Here is an 18,223-nt window from a genome sequence, read left to right as displayed (position 1 = left end):
CGATGGTCGAAGTAGAGAGGATATAAAATGTAGACTGGAAATGGCAAGGAAAGCGTTTCTGAAGAAGAGAAACTTGTTAACATCGAGTATTGATTTAAGTGTCAGGAAGCCGTTTCTGAAAGTATTTGTATGGAGTGTAGCCATGTAAGGAAGTGAAACATGAACGATAAATAGTTCGGACAAGAAGAGAATAGAAGCTTCCGAAATGTGGTGCTACAGAAGAATGCTGAAAATTAGATGGGTAGATCACATAACTAATGAGGAGGTATTGAATAGGACTGGGAAGAAGAGAAATTTCTGGCACAACTTGACTAGAAGAAGGGATCGGTTGGTAGGACATGAGGCATCAAGGGATCACAAATTTAGCATTGGAGGGCTGCGTGGAGGGTAAAAATCGTAGAGGGAGACCAAGATTCAGAAGGATGTAGGTTTCAGTAGGTACTGGGAGATGAAGGAGCTTGCACAGGATAGATTAGCATGGAGTGCTGCATCAAACCACTCTCAGGACTGAAGGCCACAACAACGACAACGTGATTTGTATAACTGAACTCTAACACATTTTGTCAGATTACAATTTAATATATACAGCAGAATAGCTAATTGGGATACGTTGTCACTAGACTGATTCTACATTATGAGAATTTGAAGAGAATATGACAAAGCACTCAAAGACTTAAGTCGAAGCAGAGCATCTGTCTTATATGACATTCCCTTGGAACGATGGCTGATCTTCGGGACTACATGATTATGACAAAACTATTTCATCTGGTATGCAGAATATGGGCGAAATACACTCTGGCGCCAAGAAGAATGAATTCCAGTTCCAATTCAGGCAGGTGCTGACAGGTGTAAGTAAGACAGAACTGTCAGTGTTATAATTGGTGACTGCAAATTACTGATACAGAGTACTATCAGAAAAAAGGAATACTGATAGTGACCCACGACGAGAATGATCAGTTAAGGATCCCAGAGAACTGTGGGAATTTGCGAGGTGAAGTGATCCTACGATTTATCTTAGAGGATGAGTTGTGGAATGGCATAATCTAAGTTTATGGTGTTTGCAGAAATGGGAAATGCGTTTTACAATGTTGACCGGAATATTATCTTCGAAATCCTTAAGGTTGCATGGGTAAGATATAGGGACTGAAAATTTTCTACAGATTGTAAACAAAGCAGACTGCAGTTCTAAGAGTCAAAAGAAATCAAAGAGCAGCAGTAGTTGGGAAAGGAGTGAGACACTGTTCTAATTCACCTTACGAGTTAGTAAAGCTGTAAATTGAGTAAGATGTGAAATAAATACAAGGACAAATCTGAAAAAAATAGAATGAAGAAATAAGAAATAAAAACTTTAGTGTTTAAAATGTTATAGGACTTCTTGCCGCGTCAAGAAAAACTCAAGACATTCGTCGCAATGTTTGCACTACGGTTGGACCGATGGCTCCACCAACGCAGACGCTGACACCATCTGCGACGGCATTACGTAATTATCGACCAATCAGAAGCCGCGTGTGGCCTATATAAGGCCGACAAAGCAGCAGTTTTTACAGTCATTGACTTCTGAGGAAGGCGATGGAGGCAATCGTCAAAAGCTCAAAATTTGACCATGAATAGACGCGACAAGAAGTCTGAGAATGTTTTATACATTAGTGATGCCGCGAGAAACTTCGCTATCATTCAAACTTAAATGTGTGACAGTGACAGAACGACCATTTCCAGCCCTGCACGCAGTTTTTTCTTCCTCGGCACTGTGACATCTACCAACAGGACAAAGCAACGTGTCACACAGATCGCAGTGTATGTGAGAGGTTCGAAGAACATCATGATGAGGTTGGGGAACTATTTTGGGAACCAAACTCCCTGGACTAAAACCCAATCGATATTCTCTCCGACCACCTCAACTGGGAGGTACGTGCCATGGATCTAAATCTGGAGCAGCTGCAACGGCATTGGATGGCTCCTCATCCCCATTGGTAGCTTCCAGAACCTCGATGACTCTCTTTCTGCACCTCTCGCAGAGGTGCGCATTGGAGAAGGTTACTCAGAATTATGCCAGGTGGTCACATTAACGATACTGAACAGTGTGTACCTATATTTGCCCTACTACATCTCACAAGGCATGACCGTAGGGTCGGGGATTTGTCCGATATTTTGTGTGGTGAAAGAGGACCCTAAACATCTCACGTGGTTAAAATATTAGGACGCACTACCCGGAAAATCCCGGGAAAAATCGATCCAAAGTTTCTTAGCTGCCTCATGAACATAAAATGTTAATCCATTGCCGAGCCATCGTCTGGCGTAGACGGTTAGGGCTCCGACTCTTGGGCTCAGACACTTACGCCAGAGGTCTCGGTTTCGATTTCTCTTCTGGCACATTTTTTTCTTCTGTATCGTTTTCTTTTGTTATTCCACCAATTATTCAGAAAGTTTCGCAAACCTACATTATCTTTAGCAAATTAGTTACGTAATTGAATAAAAATTCATGGCGGTAGGTTTTCCATTTTTCATTGTAAAGTATATGAGGAGGAACATTGGGTTTTTAATCAGAAAAAGTCGATTGAGAAACATTCAGTTTTTATACATATAATAATTATAAACAAGAACCGCAGAGGTAATAACCGTAAAAACAAACAAAGCAATAATTTTTGCGACATCTTGCGCCACATATAAAGGCGGATTTTTTACAATCACAGGGCGTTTGCAATAAATCTGTACAAAAACATGCCCCATTAACATTTACGAAAATGTTAAGACTTTCTGATAATTTTTAGGGAAACCAGGCATATTGAATCATGTCTCGGAATATTGTCGACGATAATTGATGATGAATTATAGAATGAATTTTTATACAGTCTTATCGATAATTAATTTCACGATTGTCCTGTAACAATGCGCTACAATTTTGCAAGCGCTTTATGAAATTTTTAACTTGCCTGTAAACGTAAACATCATAAGGTTGCAACAAAGAAGTACATTTTGGAGGTATAACTTTTACAGACCAAGTTGACATATTTTCGTCATCTTGAAAAATTGCATCACATATCTCCGGATTCGTTTGAACTCCCCCCCCCCCCCCCTACGCTTTTTTCCGGACTTCGAGGATGTTACGATGACGTTCGTATAAGTATTGGCATAGCCATCTATTAATTTTTGAATACGAGATCCGAAATGACCGATCGCTTCTTGTAAGCATATGAAGACATATGGGAGCAGTTTTCCGGATAATGTTATTGACTATTGTGCGGTGTACGAATGCGTCACTTTATTCAAATCCGACTTGTTCACGAAAACTTTTTTACTCTCTTTTTCAGTGAGAGTCCTGTTGAAAACAGATTGATATTGGCATCCTGAAAAAAAGTATTTTTAATATTAAACAATATTCGAACCTGTATGTAAATATCTTTTTCTATACTTAAATTTGAATTTATATATTTTACATCAGTAAAAACATTTTGTACTCCGAAAACATGTATTTACCTGTTTGGTCAGTATTTATCACATAATCCTCATGGTATTGAGGGATTAAACGGCACGTCTGCCAACGAAAGGTCTACGCAGACGCCTGGATGTCCTCCATTGATGCCCCCTCCCCCAAGGGTCAATGAGAAGTAAATATTCATTCTCCCCGACGTAAGATTATAAACATTTCCGGAGAAAATCCATGTATAAAACTGTTGTTAATTTTCCGGACTTCGACGATGTTACGATGACGTTCGTATAAGTATTGGTATAGCTATCTATTAATTTGTGAATACGAGATCCGAAATGACCGGTCGCTTCTTGTAAACATATGAAGACATGTGGGAGCAGTTTTCCGGATAATGTTATTGAATATTGTGCGGTGTACGAATGCGTCACTTTATTCAAATCCGACTTTTTCACGAAAACTGTTTTAATCCCTTTTTCAGTGAGAGTCCTGTTGAAAACAGATTGATATTGGCATCCTGAAAAATAAGTATTTTTAATATTAAACAATATTCGAATCTGTATGTAAATATCTTTTTCTACACTTATATTTGAATTTATATATTTTACATCAGTAAAAACATTTTGTATGCCGAAAACGTGTATTTACCTGTTTGGTCAGTACTTATCACGTAATCCTCATGGTATTGAGGGATTAAACGGCACGTCTGCCAACGAAAGGTCTACGCAGACGCCTGGATGTCCTCGACTGACGCCGCTTCTTTTTTCGAAACCAGTTTCGGGATCTTGCGTTGTGAAACTATGTGCTTCTGTTTAAATGCCTTGAATTTGAAATCGACGAACTATGCAGCCGCAGCCAATGCCCATTACTGTAAATTTCTTGTCGTGACTTGCTGATATTGCTGTCTTGCTTCCACAAAACGGGTATAGGTCCACGAATCTATCGCCTCAAATTTATCCATTCGCGCACCACCACTTTTAATATCTTTCTCCCATTGTGAAAGATATTCTTTTCTCTTCAATTGGTGGCATCCTTTTTTTTTTGCAATGTCGTCAAGGACCATGTGGGGTGCCCTTTAGCAATATTCACGACTTTGACTTTCCAAGCAATGGCAATCATGTCACTTTTAAATTTTTACAGTGACGGTTTACATTCATCTGGAGACGAATCACTTTTTGTGTTGTGTAGCACATATGAAAAGGCAGTAACATAAATCTCAGTGCATTTAATGATAAATATTTGATAGTAGCTTATCTCAAAGCCTGGTATTTATTTATAAAAAATTAAAATGTATAAGTAAACAATGGATAATGAATGGAATTAAAGTTACATGTAAAATTAGAAGGTAAACTAATACGAACAACCGAACACGTGAAGATCCAATTCCCTTGCATCCAACAAAAAAATCTTTATTCTTGTAACGTAAGTTATAAAAAGATACAAAAGCATGGAGATCTTGTCAAACATTGATAGGGCTGATAGCATAATTAAATTTACATGAAATATTCCGAAATGAGGAACGAGACAACCAATCAAGGCACAAGACGTTGACACAATTAAAACTAATGTCTGTGTTATACCTCACGATTTACAAATTGCAAATACAGTTAAAAAGAATTTTCTAACAACAAATACATCAAAAGTGGATATGTGGACGTTCTAGGCATCATTCTTTCACAGAAGACGTTTTCGGTGCTGTTGTCTCGTCAGTACTCTGTTGCATGGGACTACATTTGGTCCAAGTGTCCTATCATGGAGAAAATATTTCAAACATTCGTAACTAAATGGAGAATGGCCTTCCTGCCAAGTCGCGCTTCCATTTGAAGTACCATGGCCACGCGTAGAGGTCTCATTGAGTGAGACGGTGATGGTTTGAACAGATAACACAAATTATCACTGGGTGGATCAGTTTCTTGAGCTGCGACAGAGATTTTGTAATTATAAAGAAATGAAGAAATGTAAGTCAGGCCTTTTTACCGCAAAATTATGAACTCATTCCATGTCATTCCAATGCATACAACTGACTTCTTTGATTCCAAAGATGGTACTGAAACGGTGTAAGGTGTCCAAATGCAGTGTGATTAAAGGTGTTTCAGAGTCATCTATCTCAAATAGCATAAGAAACAGCGTTCCTTCGGTCCTGATATCAAAGTGCCTATTACTCACAAGTCATACTAATGACATGAGCAATAATCCATTCAGAAACAGATTTAAAAATGCTCGGTTGTGGAGGAAAAAGCTCTTCGATTTGTATGAAGTAGTTTAGGTACGTATCATAGAATCACACCGTATCTCATCCCCACAGATGTGCCAGAATGGAGACTGGAAGCACTAAGGATTTAAAGACAGCAGCGCAACTTATTCCACTAAGGTATAAGACACATTGGCTCCGAGTGTAGCTACTAATAAACAACGAATACAAAGGGAATTACTTAGCCCCCAGAAATGGAAATAATCATCAAAGTAATTTAAAAACTCACATGCAAATATACCTTAACTACTAAAAGGAAAGTGAAGCGGTAGGGCGCTTGTTGGGGAGTGGGAAGGTATTGGGAGCACAAAATAAAGAATATTTGAATAGACACTTATTAACAGAAAAGATTAAACTTTTTACAATGAGAAAATACACAGTTAAATACAATCCTCGAAATGCAATGGAGCAAGGTGATAGCTGAAAATCAACAAAGTTGATTCATGCTTCTGTGTATAATGGAATTATCATAATAAATCAAATAATAAGCAGTTGCGTCAGAATTGGTTAAGAGTGAATTGCAGGTCAACGTCAGGCAAATAATTAATCTAAGCAACTGCACAAACGGCTTAAGACCCAATGATAAATGTCTTCTACAGCAGAGACAAAAAGTGAAAGTACTTAGCAAAGACAATAATGGCGGTAACAGAGAATTATAAGTCAAGATCAAGCAAATACTTAATCTTACCAACTGGAAAAACGGATGAAGACCCAATGATAAACGTCTTCCTCGGTGAAGCCAAGGAAATGTAATAAAGTATTAGACAGTTAGCCCGACTGGTTGGCGGTGCAGTCTAACGCACGGCTTTCCGGGCCTGGTCCCCGGCACGAATCCACCCGGCGGATCTGTGTCGAGGTCCGGTGAGCCGGCCAGTCTGTGGATGGTTTTTAGATGGTTTTCCATCTACCTCGGCAAATGCGGGCTGGTTCCCCTTATTCCGCCCCAGCTACACTGTGTCGGCGATTGCTGCGCAAACAAGTTCATGTACGCGTTACTACCGTTACTCTACCACGCAAACGTAGGGGTTACACTCGTCTGGTGTGAGACGTTCCCTGGGGGGGTCCGCCGGGGGCCGAACCCAGGGTTCGGTGTGGGGCGGCGGAGGGGTGAAGTGGACTGTGGTAGTCGTCGTGGGGTTGTGGACGACTGCGGCTGCGGGTCTAGGCCCCTGGTTAACATAACATAACATAACATAACATAACATAACATTAGACAGTTGAAGTAATAATGACTAACAGAGAATTACAAGGCAAGATCAAACAAACAATTATTCTTAGCAAGTGCGTAAGCAGTTTAAGGTCCATTGGCAAATGTCTTTCACGACGATGGCAAAATTATTTAAACTAGTATGCAGCTGACGTAAAAGTGGTTACAGTTACAAGTCAGTCTTAGCAACCGCATAAATTGCTTAAGACCCAAAGATAAGTATTTGCCTTGGCGAAGCCATTTCAGGTACTAAAATTTGCATAGTATTTTATTAAGGAATTCGATGTTTCGTCATAAAGGCTACTTTACGGCAAAACTGACAAACTAAAGTAGATAGAATTACAGTACCAGGAACATTAATAGCATTTTCGGGAGACATGGGGTAAATGAATTAAGAGCCGTCGGTCCGACCAAGGCGTCAGATAATTTATACTGAAGGTCGCCTCTGGACGGTGTTGCTCAGAATTACGTAAGCTGAACTTAGAAGAAACTTCTATATCTGGCCATCTTTTCAAAAATGGTTGCGGGACCTCAGTTTTTCAGTACAGAATGCCAAATCATACACCCTACTGCCGTCTAAATTCCTAGTTGTTGTTTTATTGGGCTCCAGTTTCGGCAATACATTACGTCACCTTGAGGACCCCCCTGTCCGATGTGTAGGAAGATTCCCACCTTAGGTGAAGTCGGAAAAGGGACCAGCATTCAGAAAGTGGTAAGAGTAGATTTTAGAGACGGCGATCACTTAAAACATCACCTGTCGGCTGAAAGATGTTTGATCTGACATTCTTAGAAGAAATGACTTTCATTCAATCATATACGGAAGAGCTGTAAAATACGAGAGGAAAACAGACATTTAAATTCAAGGGTTCGAGGAAAGTGAACACTGGCAGTGGCCGACCAAATATACAGATGGAATCAACTAAGTCCGGTGGGCAGAATCGGCAAATAAACAATTCTGATGATAATTATTACAAAGGCGACTAGTTTGGAATGTGACAAATGATCAGTCATGCGGACTTATTGTAATCTGCTGGCCAGTTATCTTACCAAAAAAATAACCTTTACCGCAGACATGTGAAGAATTTTTCGGTTGATATATTGCTGTGAGTGTCACCAGAAGGACCAAAGCATACAATAAGGCCGCTTTCTGTGAGTGCCTCTCATCAATGAGACATTTAATAATACATAATCCGTCTGTAACACTTACGTACAAGCAAAATTAAAAATAAAATAAACTATAAAACACAAATGCATAAAACACGTCTGATGAGCACTGAAAGTGTTAAACAGTACTCTATTTAAACCCAGAACGTCAATGAACAAAACCAATTAGTAAACACTCGAAGAAACGCTATTCCAATAAAATACCAAAACCATCAATGAATACATAATATGTCAGCCAGACAGCTTACAGTTAACTGTAACAATAAGGTTGTTAAACACTGTTTTAAAGAAATGTGTGACGTTAGTGAATTATAGAAGGCTGGCGAGCACGGAGCAAGTGTTGCGCCAGTGAAGTGAATGACTGAGTGTTTTGATAGAAAGCGTGGCTTGCACACACAAACAACCCAGCCACGCTTCTCAGTAATATGGTGAGTAGACAGCAAAAGACCTAATACCCGTCTATCACAAATCACGAATGCGCCCAGAATATCGGATAAACAGAGCTCAGTAGGAAAACAGAACGATCGCCCTTGACGCACCTCAGCTAGCCCCAAAAGAAAGCAGGATACAGTAGCTAATACATCAGCTACGAACAAAATCACTGCTTGTAACAAAATGCATCGTCATATTTTGAACTCCACCCGGCATGATGGCACCAAAAACAATGGACCAGGTCGCCACGTTCTGTTATGTTCAGCTCAACAGAGCGCTCACACGGACCACCAACTGTCACATCGCTGCCAGCAACTCAGTTCCCATTAATAGCTGAGAGTGCCACCTTATCCAGATCCCCTACGGTATACGCCCCCCGTCGCGAGCTGGCATCCTCTGGTATCCCAGCAACGAGTCAGAGACAAACACAGGCAGATACAGTCGATTCTAAACTGCCAAAGACGTCACTCGCACACGGCACAGAAATTTAATTTCAACCAACCACTCAGCAAGGAGCAACAAACACAGTATGAATACTACTGACACATGCTAGCTGCACACACACACACTTCTGTTCGGCACAGCGTCCCAGAAAAGCTCTCACTTACCTCAATGTCGATATTTTTTTGTTTTTCTTAAAAAGTGAGGCCACATCACCTGAGAAACTAGACAAAGCGAATCGTTACCCACAAAACACACTAGAGACATACCGTGTGTTTGTGTGTGTGTGTGTGTGAGAGAGAGAGAGAGAGAGAACGTGTGTGTGTGTGTGTGTGTGTGTGTGTGTGTGTGTGTGTGTGTGTGTATCCTGCGTGAGAAAATAAATGAAGCACCAAGTAGACAAGGTTGTGTGTCGATGTAAAGGTTGTGTGTCCATGTAACTTCGTTCTCGTACACACTATTAGTGGGAGTTTACACTATTAAGAGTCGCTGTTACCTGGGAAAGGTAGAATGTCAACAAGAATGCTTCAGTAAAGTTCGTGTTTAGTGCTACTACCAGGCCTGGTGTGGTATATATGCAGCTTGAACACCGTCAGATGTATACTCACTGTGAAGGACACAGACATTCTCTATTCTCGAATGAGAGAGTGCAAAATTCAGATTCTGAAAGGGGTTTCAGTCTGATTGTTCCGCTGGACCAAATTGTCGAATCGTACTATATGGAAATGGGGAATTCGGAAGTGTAGTGGTCAGATGTTGGGCTGCGTTGGAACATGAGGGGAGGCATACTCGCCGGCCGTGGTGGCCAAGCGGTTAAAGGCGCTACAGTCTGGAACCGCGCGGCCGCTACGGTCGCAGGTTCGAATCCTGCCTCGGGCATGGATGTGTGTGATGACCTTCGGTTAGTTAGGTTTAAGTAGTTCTAAGTTCTAAGGGACTGATGACCTTAGAAGTTAAGTCCCATAGTGCTCAGAGCCTTTTGAACCATTTTGGATGCATATTCGTCCTCCAGGTTCCTGTGACATCATCTTACCGCCTGGAGAAAGGATCGCCATATTGTGTACCAAAGACACTGCACTGCCACTTCTGTACCTGCCATCTAACAAGTAATGGAATCCATGTAGCATCATGTATCACCGTGCACAATTGGTCGGATACTAGCAACAGCAGAACTGGAAAAAAATCGCCCCAGGCGTAGGTTGCCATTATCACAAAACGATGACAGCATTTGACTCGAAAGCACGGACTACTAATAAATGGCGTAGAATTGTGCACAGCGATTAATCACGGTTCTGCACTTCACCTGATGATCCTTGCCGGCCAGTGTTAGGTTTCAGATCGTTTTCAACTCCACTCCTTTGTGTTTCACTTTGTGTATGTGTTTGTGTTTGAGAGTGTGTTACTTCAGAGATTACATTATGAGTCAAATTATTAGTATGACATTCCGCATTTTCTGACCTGGATGCATGCACTTATTTGGTTTGGAAAGTTATCATAAAGCCATTGCATACTATCCTGAGGCGAGGTGATCCATGAGTACAACTGGTCTTCCACTGACGCTGGAACGGACGGCCGGCCGGAGTGGCCGTGAGGTTCTAGGCGCTACAGTTTGCAACCGCGCGACCGCTACGGTCGCAGGTTCGAATTCGGCCTCGGGCATGGATGTGTGTGATGTCCTTAGGTTAGTCAGGTTTAAGTAGTTCTAATTTCTAGGGGACTGGTGACCTCAGAAGTTGATGTCAGAGTTGGCATCACATGTTATAGCGGGGACTGATTTTGGCAGCTCTTGGTCGTGCGGTAGCGTTCTCGCTTCCCGCGCCCGGGTTCGATTCCCGGCGGGGTCAGGGATTTTCTCTGCCTCGTGATGACTGGGTGTCGTGTGATGTCCTTAGATTAGTTAGGTTTAAGTAGTTCTAAGTTCTAGTGGACCATAGATGTTAACTCCCATAGTGCTCAGAGCCATTTCAACCATTTTTGTGACTGATTTGGGGATCTTGCTAGCCATGGGAAAGCCAAACACGCACGTAACATTCATGAATGAGCATTGTCCTCTAGAAAAATGATACCACTACTACAACATCACGCCAGGCATCACATTGATGAGCCTCTCCAAAACACTGAAGAATGGAATCTCTCTCCAAGTCGCCACTACATCTGCCAAAGTTTGTTGTAGTGCAACACCCTGTTTTAACAATGCATACAGTGCCTCAGTATGCATCAACACTCCATGCACCCCGATCACAACAACAGACGAAACCTAGCAGTTATGGTTCTAGAGCTAACGGCAGTCTATCCTTGGAATGGTAATTCCTTAGTTCAGCTGCTGCTGGTCTTGGACCAATGGTGGAAAATGACACGTAATATTGCAGTAAGGCCATGATCAGTTCTGGGGTACCAGCAGAAGATATGAAGGGGATGTACTTGGTGCACAATACGGCGATTCTGATTGACCGTAACCTTGGGGACAGGTATACCAGTCCTCATGATCCCATGCAGTCCAACATAGGGCCACTGTCACATCCAAACGCTCCATAAACCTAGATATTGCAGAATTCGACTAATCGGCAAACAGGGGACCCATAATCGATCCCAATTGAACTCAGATTCTGATAACGCTCTCTCACACGAGTACGCATCATCTCAACGTCCTTTAAAACGACCATCACCATCTGACAACATTCACGCCCCTTACACTAAATGCGATCTCTGGTAATAACATAGAACACGAGGGACACTGACGCACTATCGTGGACGTCCTACCTGAGAAGGGGAATTACAGCTGTAATCATTTATGGATCCCCCTTTAGCCTTCACGTTTGCGAAGTTAGACCGACATTTTACCATATATCTGTTTGCTTCATTTTTTAATCTGTCAGTATATAAGCCTATACATTACAAGTAAGACTGCAACGACTGTTCTTAAGTTAATTACATGCCTATTCGGAGAGAGTTGATCAATTACGAGATAGCCTGAGCGGAATATTTCTACTTATGGAAAAAAGAAGAGATAATCTCAGTGTGATATTATTTAGCTGCACAAGGGTCTCTCGTAAGGCCTTAGATTCGTTTCACTTATTTCCGATTATAATGACCACGTAGTACTAGATACTGAATGCTGTCTTCAATGAAAAGTAAATAACAGCGAAGTAATAGGTTGAAAATCTATTAAAGGTTTGTCAGACTAGGTATTCGGGTGGTTTCGTACTCCACCTGCCAAAGACGTTGCCGTCATAGTGAATGACTCCACCCTGTTTTCAACTAAGACATACTACGCAGTGGTCAGGTTGAAAGCGAGCCTAGAGCTCTTTAGGAAATACCTGGAGGATAACGGGATGTTCCGGCGTAACGATAAGCACCGGTACGAAGATAAAGAACGCAATAGCAGAGAAGGCTGTGAGACGATGTCAACCAATAATTGACTGACTAGGACCGCACCACGACGGGAGCGGCTTCTAGACAAAGAGAATATAAGTGCCGCTCTTGACAGCCTCGGACGGACCGTAGACGACGGACACTGGTAGATCCGGACTAGAAGAGAACACTAGAAGAGCCGTTACTTGTGATTCACATCCATTACTTGCGTGGACTTCCTACATAGACATTGATAGTTTACATGTCGCCAATAGCTTGCGACACGATATTGCAAACCAAAGTTAAGTATTATCAGTCTACTTTATTGTGATAAAAACCATTAATGTGATTCGTTTTAATTCTTGTATTGCTACCCGAGAAAACAGCATCCTTTTGGCACCCTATAAGAGTCGAGTTGGCAGGACCCCACACGGGATACGTTTCCTGGTCATGTAATGACAATTAGGGTGATGTAGTGGCTTCTTTTCTGTAGATTGGTTGACCCATGCGACCAAGGAAGGTACTAGGAACAGAAATTGACGTGAAATTTTTCGAAATAACTATTGTGGAATCGGCTATCAGCATTTAATGATCGAATACACTCACCAGAACAGTTCCATCGAATACACTCATCAGAGCAATTTTTTGGAACTCCTGGTAATAATACATGCAATTTATTCACTGTTCTTCATGTAGGGGAGTGCGGAAGCGTTCGTATAGTTGTCTTGGGAAGAATTACAGATTTAAAAAGGAAGAAAAATACTTCCGCTAATAACAGCTGAAAGATAAGAGAGTGCGGATTGTCAGAGCAGTTAATTTGAAAGCTTAACTTCTGGAGATGCAAATATGGAATGTGAACGGACAAAAGTTTAAAGTATAGTACAACACACCATTTTCCCATCTGCGGGATGTGGGGAACGGAAAATACACGATTTGGGTAAAGAGCAGGGAGAGTCGAAGTATACAAACTACTTGATCGATTTCAATTAGTCCAGTATGTTGTAGATGAGCAAATCCTGAACGGAGAGCAAGGTGAGCAGTGAGAGAACCTATAAATGGCCTCTAAAGTAAAATTTTTAGGCTCGTTTGGCAAATAAACCACTATGGTTTCGTTTTACATAGAGGCAGTAAAAGGTACAAAGTAATCTCTCTTGTTGTTAGTGATGATGAGGACTAAACATCGCTTAAATATCTGACTTTTCTGATATTCAGAATTTTCTTTACTGGCTAAGTTAATAATACCATTCCTCCCCCCATGTTTGAACGAATGCTGAAAAGTTAACGCGAAAAAAAAAAAAAACTGAAATCGTCCAGCACAGGAGTTGCATCGAAATTGATGGGATACCTACACGATACTGTAAAACTTACGGTACATTACTCGAGAGAAAGCGCTAACCTGTATCAGCAGCAACGAAGCTTTGCTATTGGAAACAGATGCAAATGTCTCTCGTTATCAAGAGGGATCGTGGTGCTTACAGGTTTTCCAAAATGCATATATCCTCCATGGGCGTGTCTTGTAGAATAATGGAAAACATTTTATCATCGCTTCTTGGACACTGGGAGTCAATGTTGTAGGTGTAAACATCGATATCAGAAACAACGATCTAGTGAAACTCATCTCACTGTGAACCTGCATGATATCGAGGAAGCAGTAGATGCCAGTGCTGAAGATGTATCCTGTGTTATACTGCGTCTATACAGAATACGTGCAATACAGTCACACCATTTCGCCCAGCAAATAAAATACTGTTTACGGAAAAAAGGGACCAGCTTTGTGACTGAAATGTGCAGTTTTAACGGGCACAATGTACTACATTTTTAGTAAGAAAGTCGAATCATCAGGTGTAAATGAAACTTCCAGATCATGCTTTGGGAGAGTTTTAAAACATTCGTTGATCCCTGTACACATAAATGAATTGGTGGATTGCCGGCCGGAGTAGCCGAGCGGTTCTAGACGCTTCAGTGTGGAATCGCGCGACCACTACGATCGCAGGTTCGAATCCTGCCTCGGGCATGGATGTGTGTGATGTTCTTACGTTAGTTAGGTTTAAGTAGTTCTAAGTTCTAGGGGACTGATGACCTCAGATGTTAAGTCCCATAGTGTGCAGAGCCATTTGAGCCAATTGGTGGATTACTAGGATAGAACCATAGTGAGTGCTATATTATAGAGCTATAGAATGTAGAAAAGTCAAAACGGTAGAAAACTTTAATGCATAGGAGGAAGGCCAGCAGAGGTTCGGCGTTTCGTGCAAGTGCCGTATAGGTTTAACGAGATATATTGTTCATGAATAAGTTGAAAGAGTCGTTATTGATGGATCACACTATTGGCGATTATTCTCTATATACTGTCACAATCCGCAAAATGTATGGAATATGCATCCGCAGTGATTTAATGTGGAACGATCAAATAAAACTAGCATCAAAAGGCAGCTGCAACGCTCCAATGCCCATGAAACTGCAGTGGCAGACGGTGCAATAGGGACTTCTTGGTAACAAACTGCTTTGCTGTTGAAATTCCGAGAATACAATTTTCTTGCCAATATTGAGTCCTCAGACCTTAATATCACAACTTCTTCCCGACGATGCAGCCAGAGAAGTCCGAGCACATACTGACACCAATGATTGTTCTGCCTGTGTGTGAGCCGTAGTAAAGTTAGCTTTGGAAAGCGCGCCGCAGCGCGTAGCGTGAAGCAGTCGCCCTCCGTTTCCTGGCGCTGGCGCCTTTGTCACAATTGAAGGTTTCGGTTTCTTCCTCTAGCGGGAAAGGGGAAATGTGGGCTTTTCGCTTGGGTTTAAGAGGTGGCTGTATTGGCTCTCGTGGAGAGTTGGCAGTCGGAGCATCAAGAAGCGACTTTGTTGTGACTTGGCGAGACAGCCAAGCCACTACGAGGTAGCCGAAAGGCACGCGTTTAAGCTCACGCAGGCTGGCGTGAGGTCTGGAACAGTTAAAGGAATAGAGACTAGCAAAATAGGTACGTAGCTTCTGGAATACTTAACTTTAATCCATAATTGGTGAACATCGGTCTGACGGTACATGCATCACAAGATAAATAGCAAATGATAATGGCGCCTTGCTAGGTCGTAGCAAATGACGTAGCTGAAGGCTATGCTAACTATCGTCTCGGTAAATGAGAGCGTAATTTGTCAGTGAACCATCGCTAGCAAAGTCGGCTGTACAACTGGGGCGAGTGCTAGGACGTTTCTCTAGACCTGCCGTGTGGCGGCGCTCGGTCTGCAATCACTGATAGTGGCGACACGCGGGTCCGACGTATACTAACGGACCCCGGCCGATTTAAAGGCTACCACCTAGCAAGTGTGGTGTCTGGCGGTGACACTACAGACTTTTCTGCCGGTGATAGAGGGATAGCACGCAGACCGCGGCATCAGCGTGAGCGACGCGAGTAGCGGCTCCGTGGTATGGGGCGTTAACTGCTCGTCGCGAAACGAATCTTCCTGAGCGTGGGTCCGCAATGGTCTTAATCTGCAGTTCGGCCGTGTGCTGTCGACCGGCGAGGAGGTTCGGAAAATCGGCGCGCCTTCCTGCGTCCGTTGAAACGGCTGGCAGCGGGCGGCTCGGCTGTGCGTTTGGAGGTGCTGCGTTGGTTCAGTCCTGGGAGTCGTAACGCACCAGAAGCTGAGTATTGATTGTTAACAGATTTAATGAAGTTTAATTGAATTTAATTTACTTATTCTTGTTAATTATACCAGCCGTATTTTTTTTTTTTGGGGGGGGGGGTGGTTTCCGCCATTTATTCTCGTCTGCCCACCCGCAGGAAGGTGGTAATATTAGAAAGGGTGGTCCGTTTGTCCCCTTATGAGGACGAAAGGGGGGGGGGGGGGAGGAAGTCCGAGAAAATCTGTGGTTCGGATTGCTTCTTTCCCCTTCCAGTTTACCTACGGGTTTATTCGACTGTTAGCCTCTGCCATGACTGTAACATTGTAAGGCACCAATGACTGTACTGTTTAAAATGCAAGCACTAAGACCTGATCCATTCTCTCGCCTGCCATAACTAGTATTACTAGATTCACGTGTAAAAGGTACTCTAAGAAATAAGAAAAACTACTTTGGCCTCGTGGTAAGAACTAGTCAATTGCATAACGAATTCCTGGTAGCCGTAACTTACGTAAATTTATGTTTTGTGTATATTCGGCTAAAATCAAGCAAGGTCAATGTACGCCGTAGTGGAGTTTTTGTATTGTTTACAGTCAGGAGAAACTGCTTTGTGTTTTTCCAATTCAGTACCTTTTAAGGCTTTTACTCAACTGTTTATGTGTTTTATACAGGAAGTTAGCTATTAGTGTCTTTTCTTGCCATGCATAAATTTGCCTTTTCGTTACGGATAGAAATTGTTGCCTTCAAAGGAGAATGTTGTAAAAGTTCGCAAGCCCTACCTGGCGAGCGTGTGTGTTTTCCGTAAGTTAACTGGCAGAAATTTATAAAATTTTTTTATATATATTTGGAAATGTTAATGTTATTAACTGTGAATGTCGTCCCTCCCCCCCCCCCCCCCCCCCCCTTGTGAGCATGAGTCATGCGTTTTGGTTTTTCTATTTTGAGAACTTTTGTAAACAGGATTGTCTTCATATGTTGCAGACAAGTTAGATTCTACGCCATTTAATGAATGGAGTGAAATTCACTTGTAATTTAGCTGAGCTTGAAATATTACACAGCGTCGCGTTGTATACGTTAAATTGCTTGCCTGTACTTGCCTTTTACTGCTATTTTTGATAATAATTTAAAAGTACTTTCCTATCGTAAACTGTGACTTATTTGTTAAATGATTGTTGATTTTTTTTAAATATCGTAAAGTCTTGCACCAGATTTGAATAAAGAGTGTTACTGAAAATTGTGTGTAATTTCACCAGTTATTCCTTGGCAGCTATTTCCTCTTTACATTTTGTGTACTGATAGAGATTAATAACCTTTGGTGAGCCAGTAGTAATTTTAGGGTTCACTGTGTAATCAGGAATGTAAGGAAAGGAGGTAATGGTAAGAAAATTTGGTGTACAGTCTACCACACACCTTAAGCTAAATTGCTTAGTCCACTTTCAATGCTGTGGAACGTCTCCTCTATTGAACAAGTGCTCATAACTCTTAAGGTGTGCATTTTAGAGCCCATGTGTACTAGAATATTTCGCTTCAAATGACTGATCCTCCCATATGCCTGAATATTGACTACCCATCTTGTTTCTTCCCGTATGCAGGGTGATTCAGATGCCCCTAGCCCTGTCGTTTCATGCAGCCCACAAAGTTATAGCTCGCCTTCGTAAACCGAGGGCGAAATTTTGATATTCTCCAGCTCAACATCCGCGAACTACTAGTCCTACGGAAAAAAACTGAACAGGACATTTTTGTAGGAAATTTAATTAAGTCAATTTTTTTACTGGGAAACACGGCCACCGGAGCCTACGGTTTCGAGTTCTTCAAGAAAACGTACAAAAGTGTCCTACAAAAGCAACTTCTCCCTCACCAGTGTGTTGTTTGTGGCACCCCCTCCTACCAATGAACGAAGATTTCTGATTACACGAACTATTTCCATTATACCACCTTTTTTGTCTGTATTGATAGGGCTATTGCGCCACCGGCTTAGTCGGCTACTTCGTTAACATTACCAATTTAAACGAGCCCCTCAACGTAAGGGACGGAAAAAGACTTTTGTAAATTCTGCCCTAAAAGTAATTACATTGAGAGTTGCATCCAAACTTAATTATTACAACCACTGTAGTTTCTTAGTCAGAAAGTCTAAGGAATACAACGATGCAGCTGTTTATTTCATAGTATTAAAATTTGCAAAACTGTTAGGTAAAATTTACGCAAACGAGCGTTTTACAATTTGTAAGTGTTCGACTAAGCCGGCGGCGTAATATGGCCAGTCAATGGAGACCAAACAAGGTCGCATATGGGAAACAATTCATGCAATCGTAAATTTTGGTACAGTGGTAGGAGAAAGTG

The sequence above is a fragment of the Schistocerca piceifrons genome, chromosome 7 (assembly GCF_021461385.2).
Source record: "Schistocerca piceifrons isolate TAMUIC-IGC-003096 chromosome 7, iqSchPice1.1, whole genome shotgun sequence".
Lineage (NCBI taxonomy): Eukaryota > Metazoa > Arthropoda > Insecta > Orthoptera > Acrididae > Schistocerca > Schistocerca piceifrons.
This window is presented reverse-complemented; position numbering follows the sequence as displayed.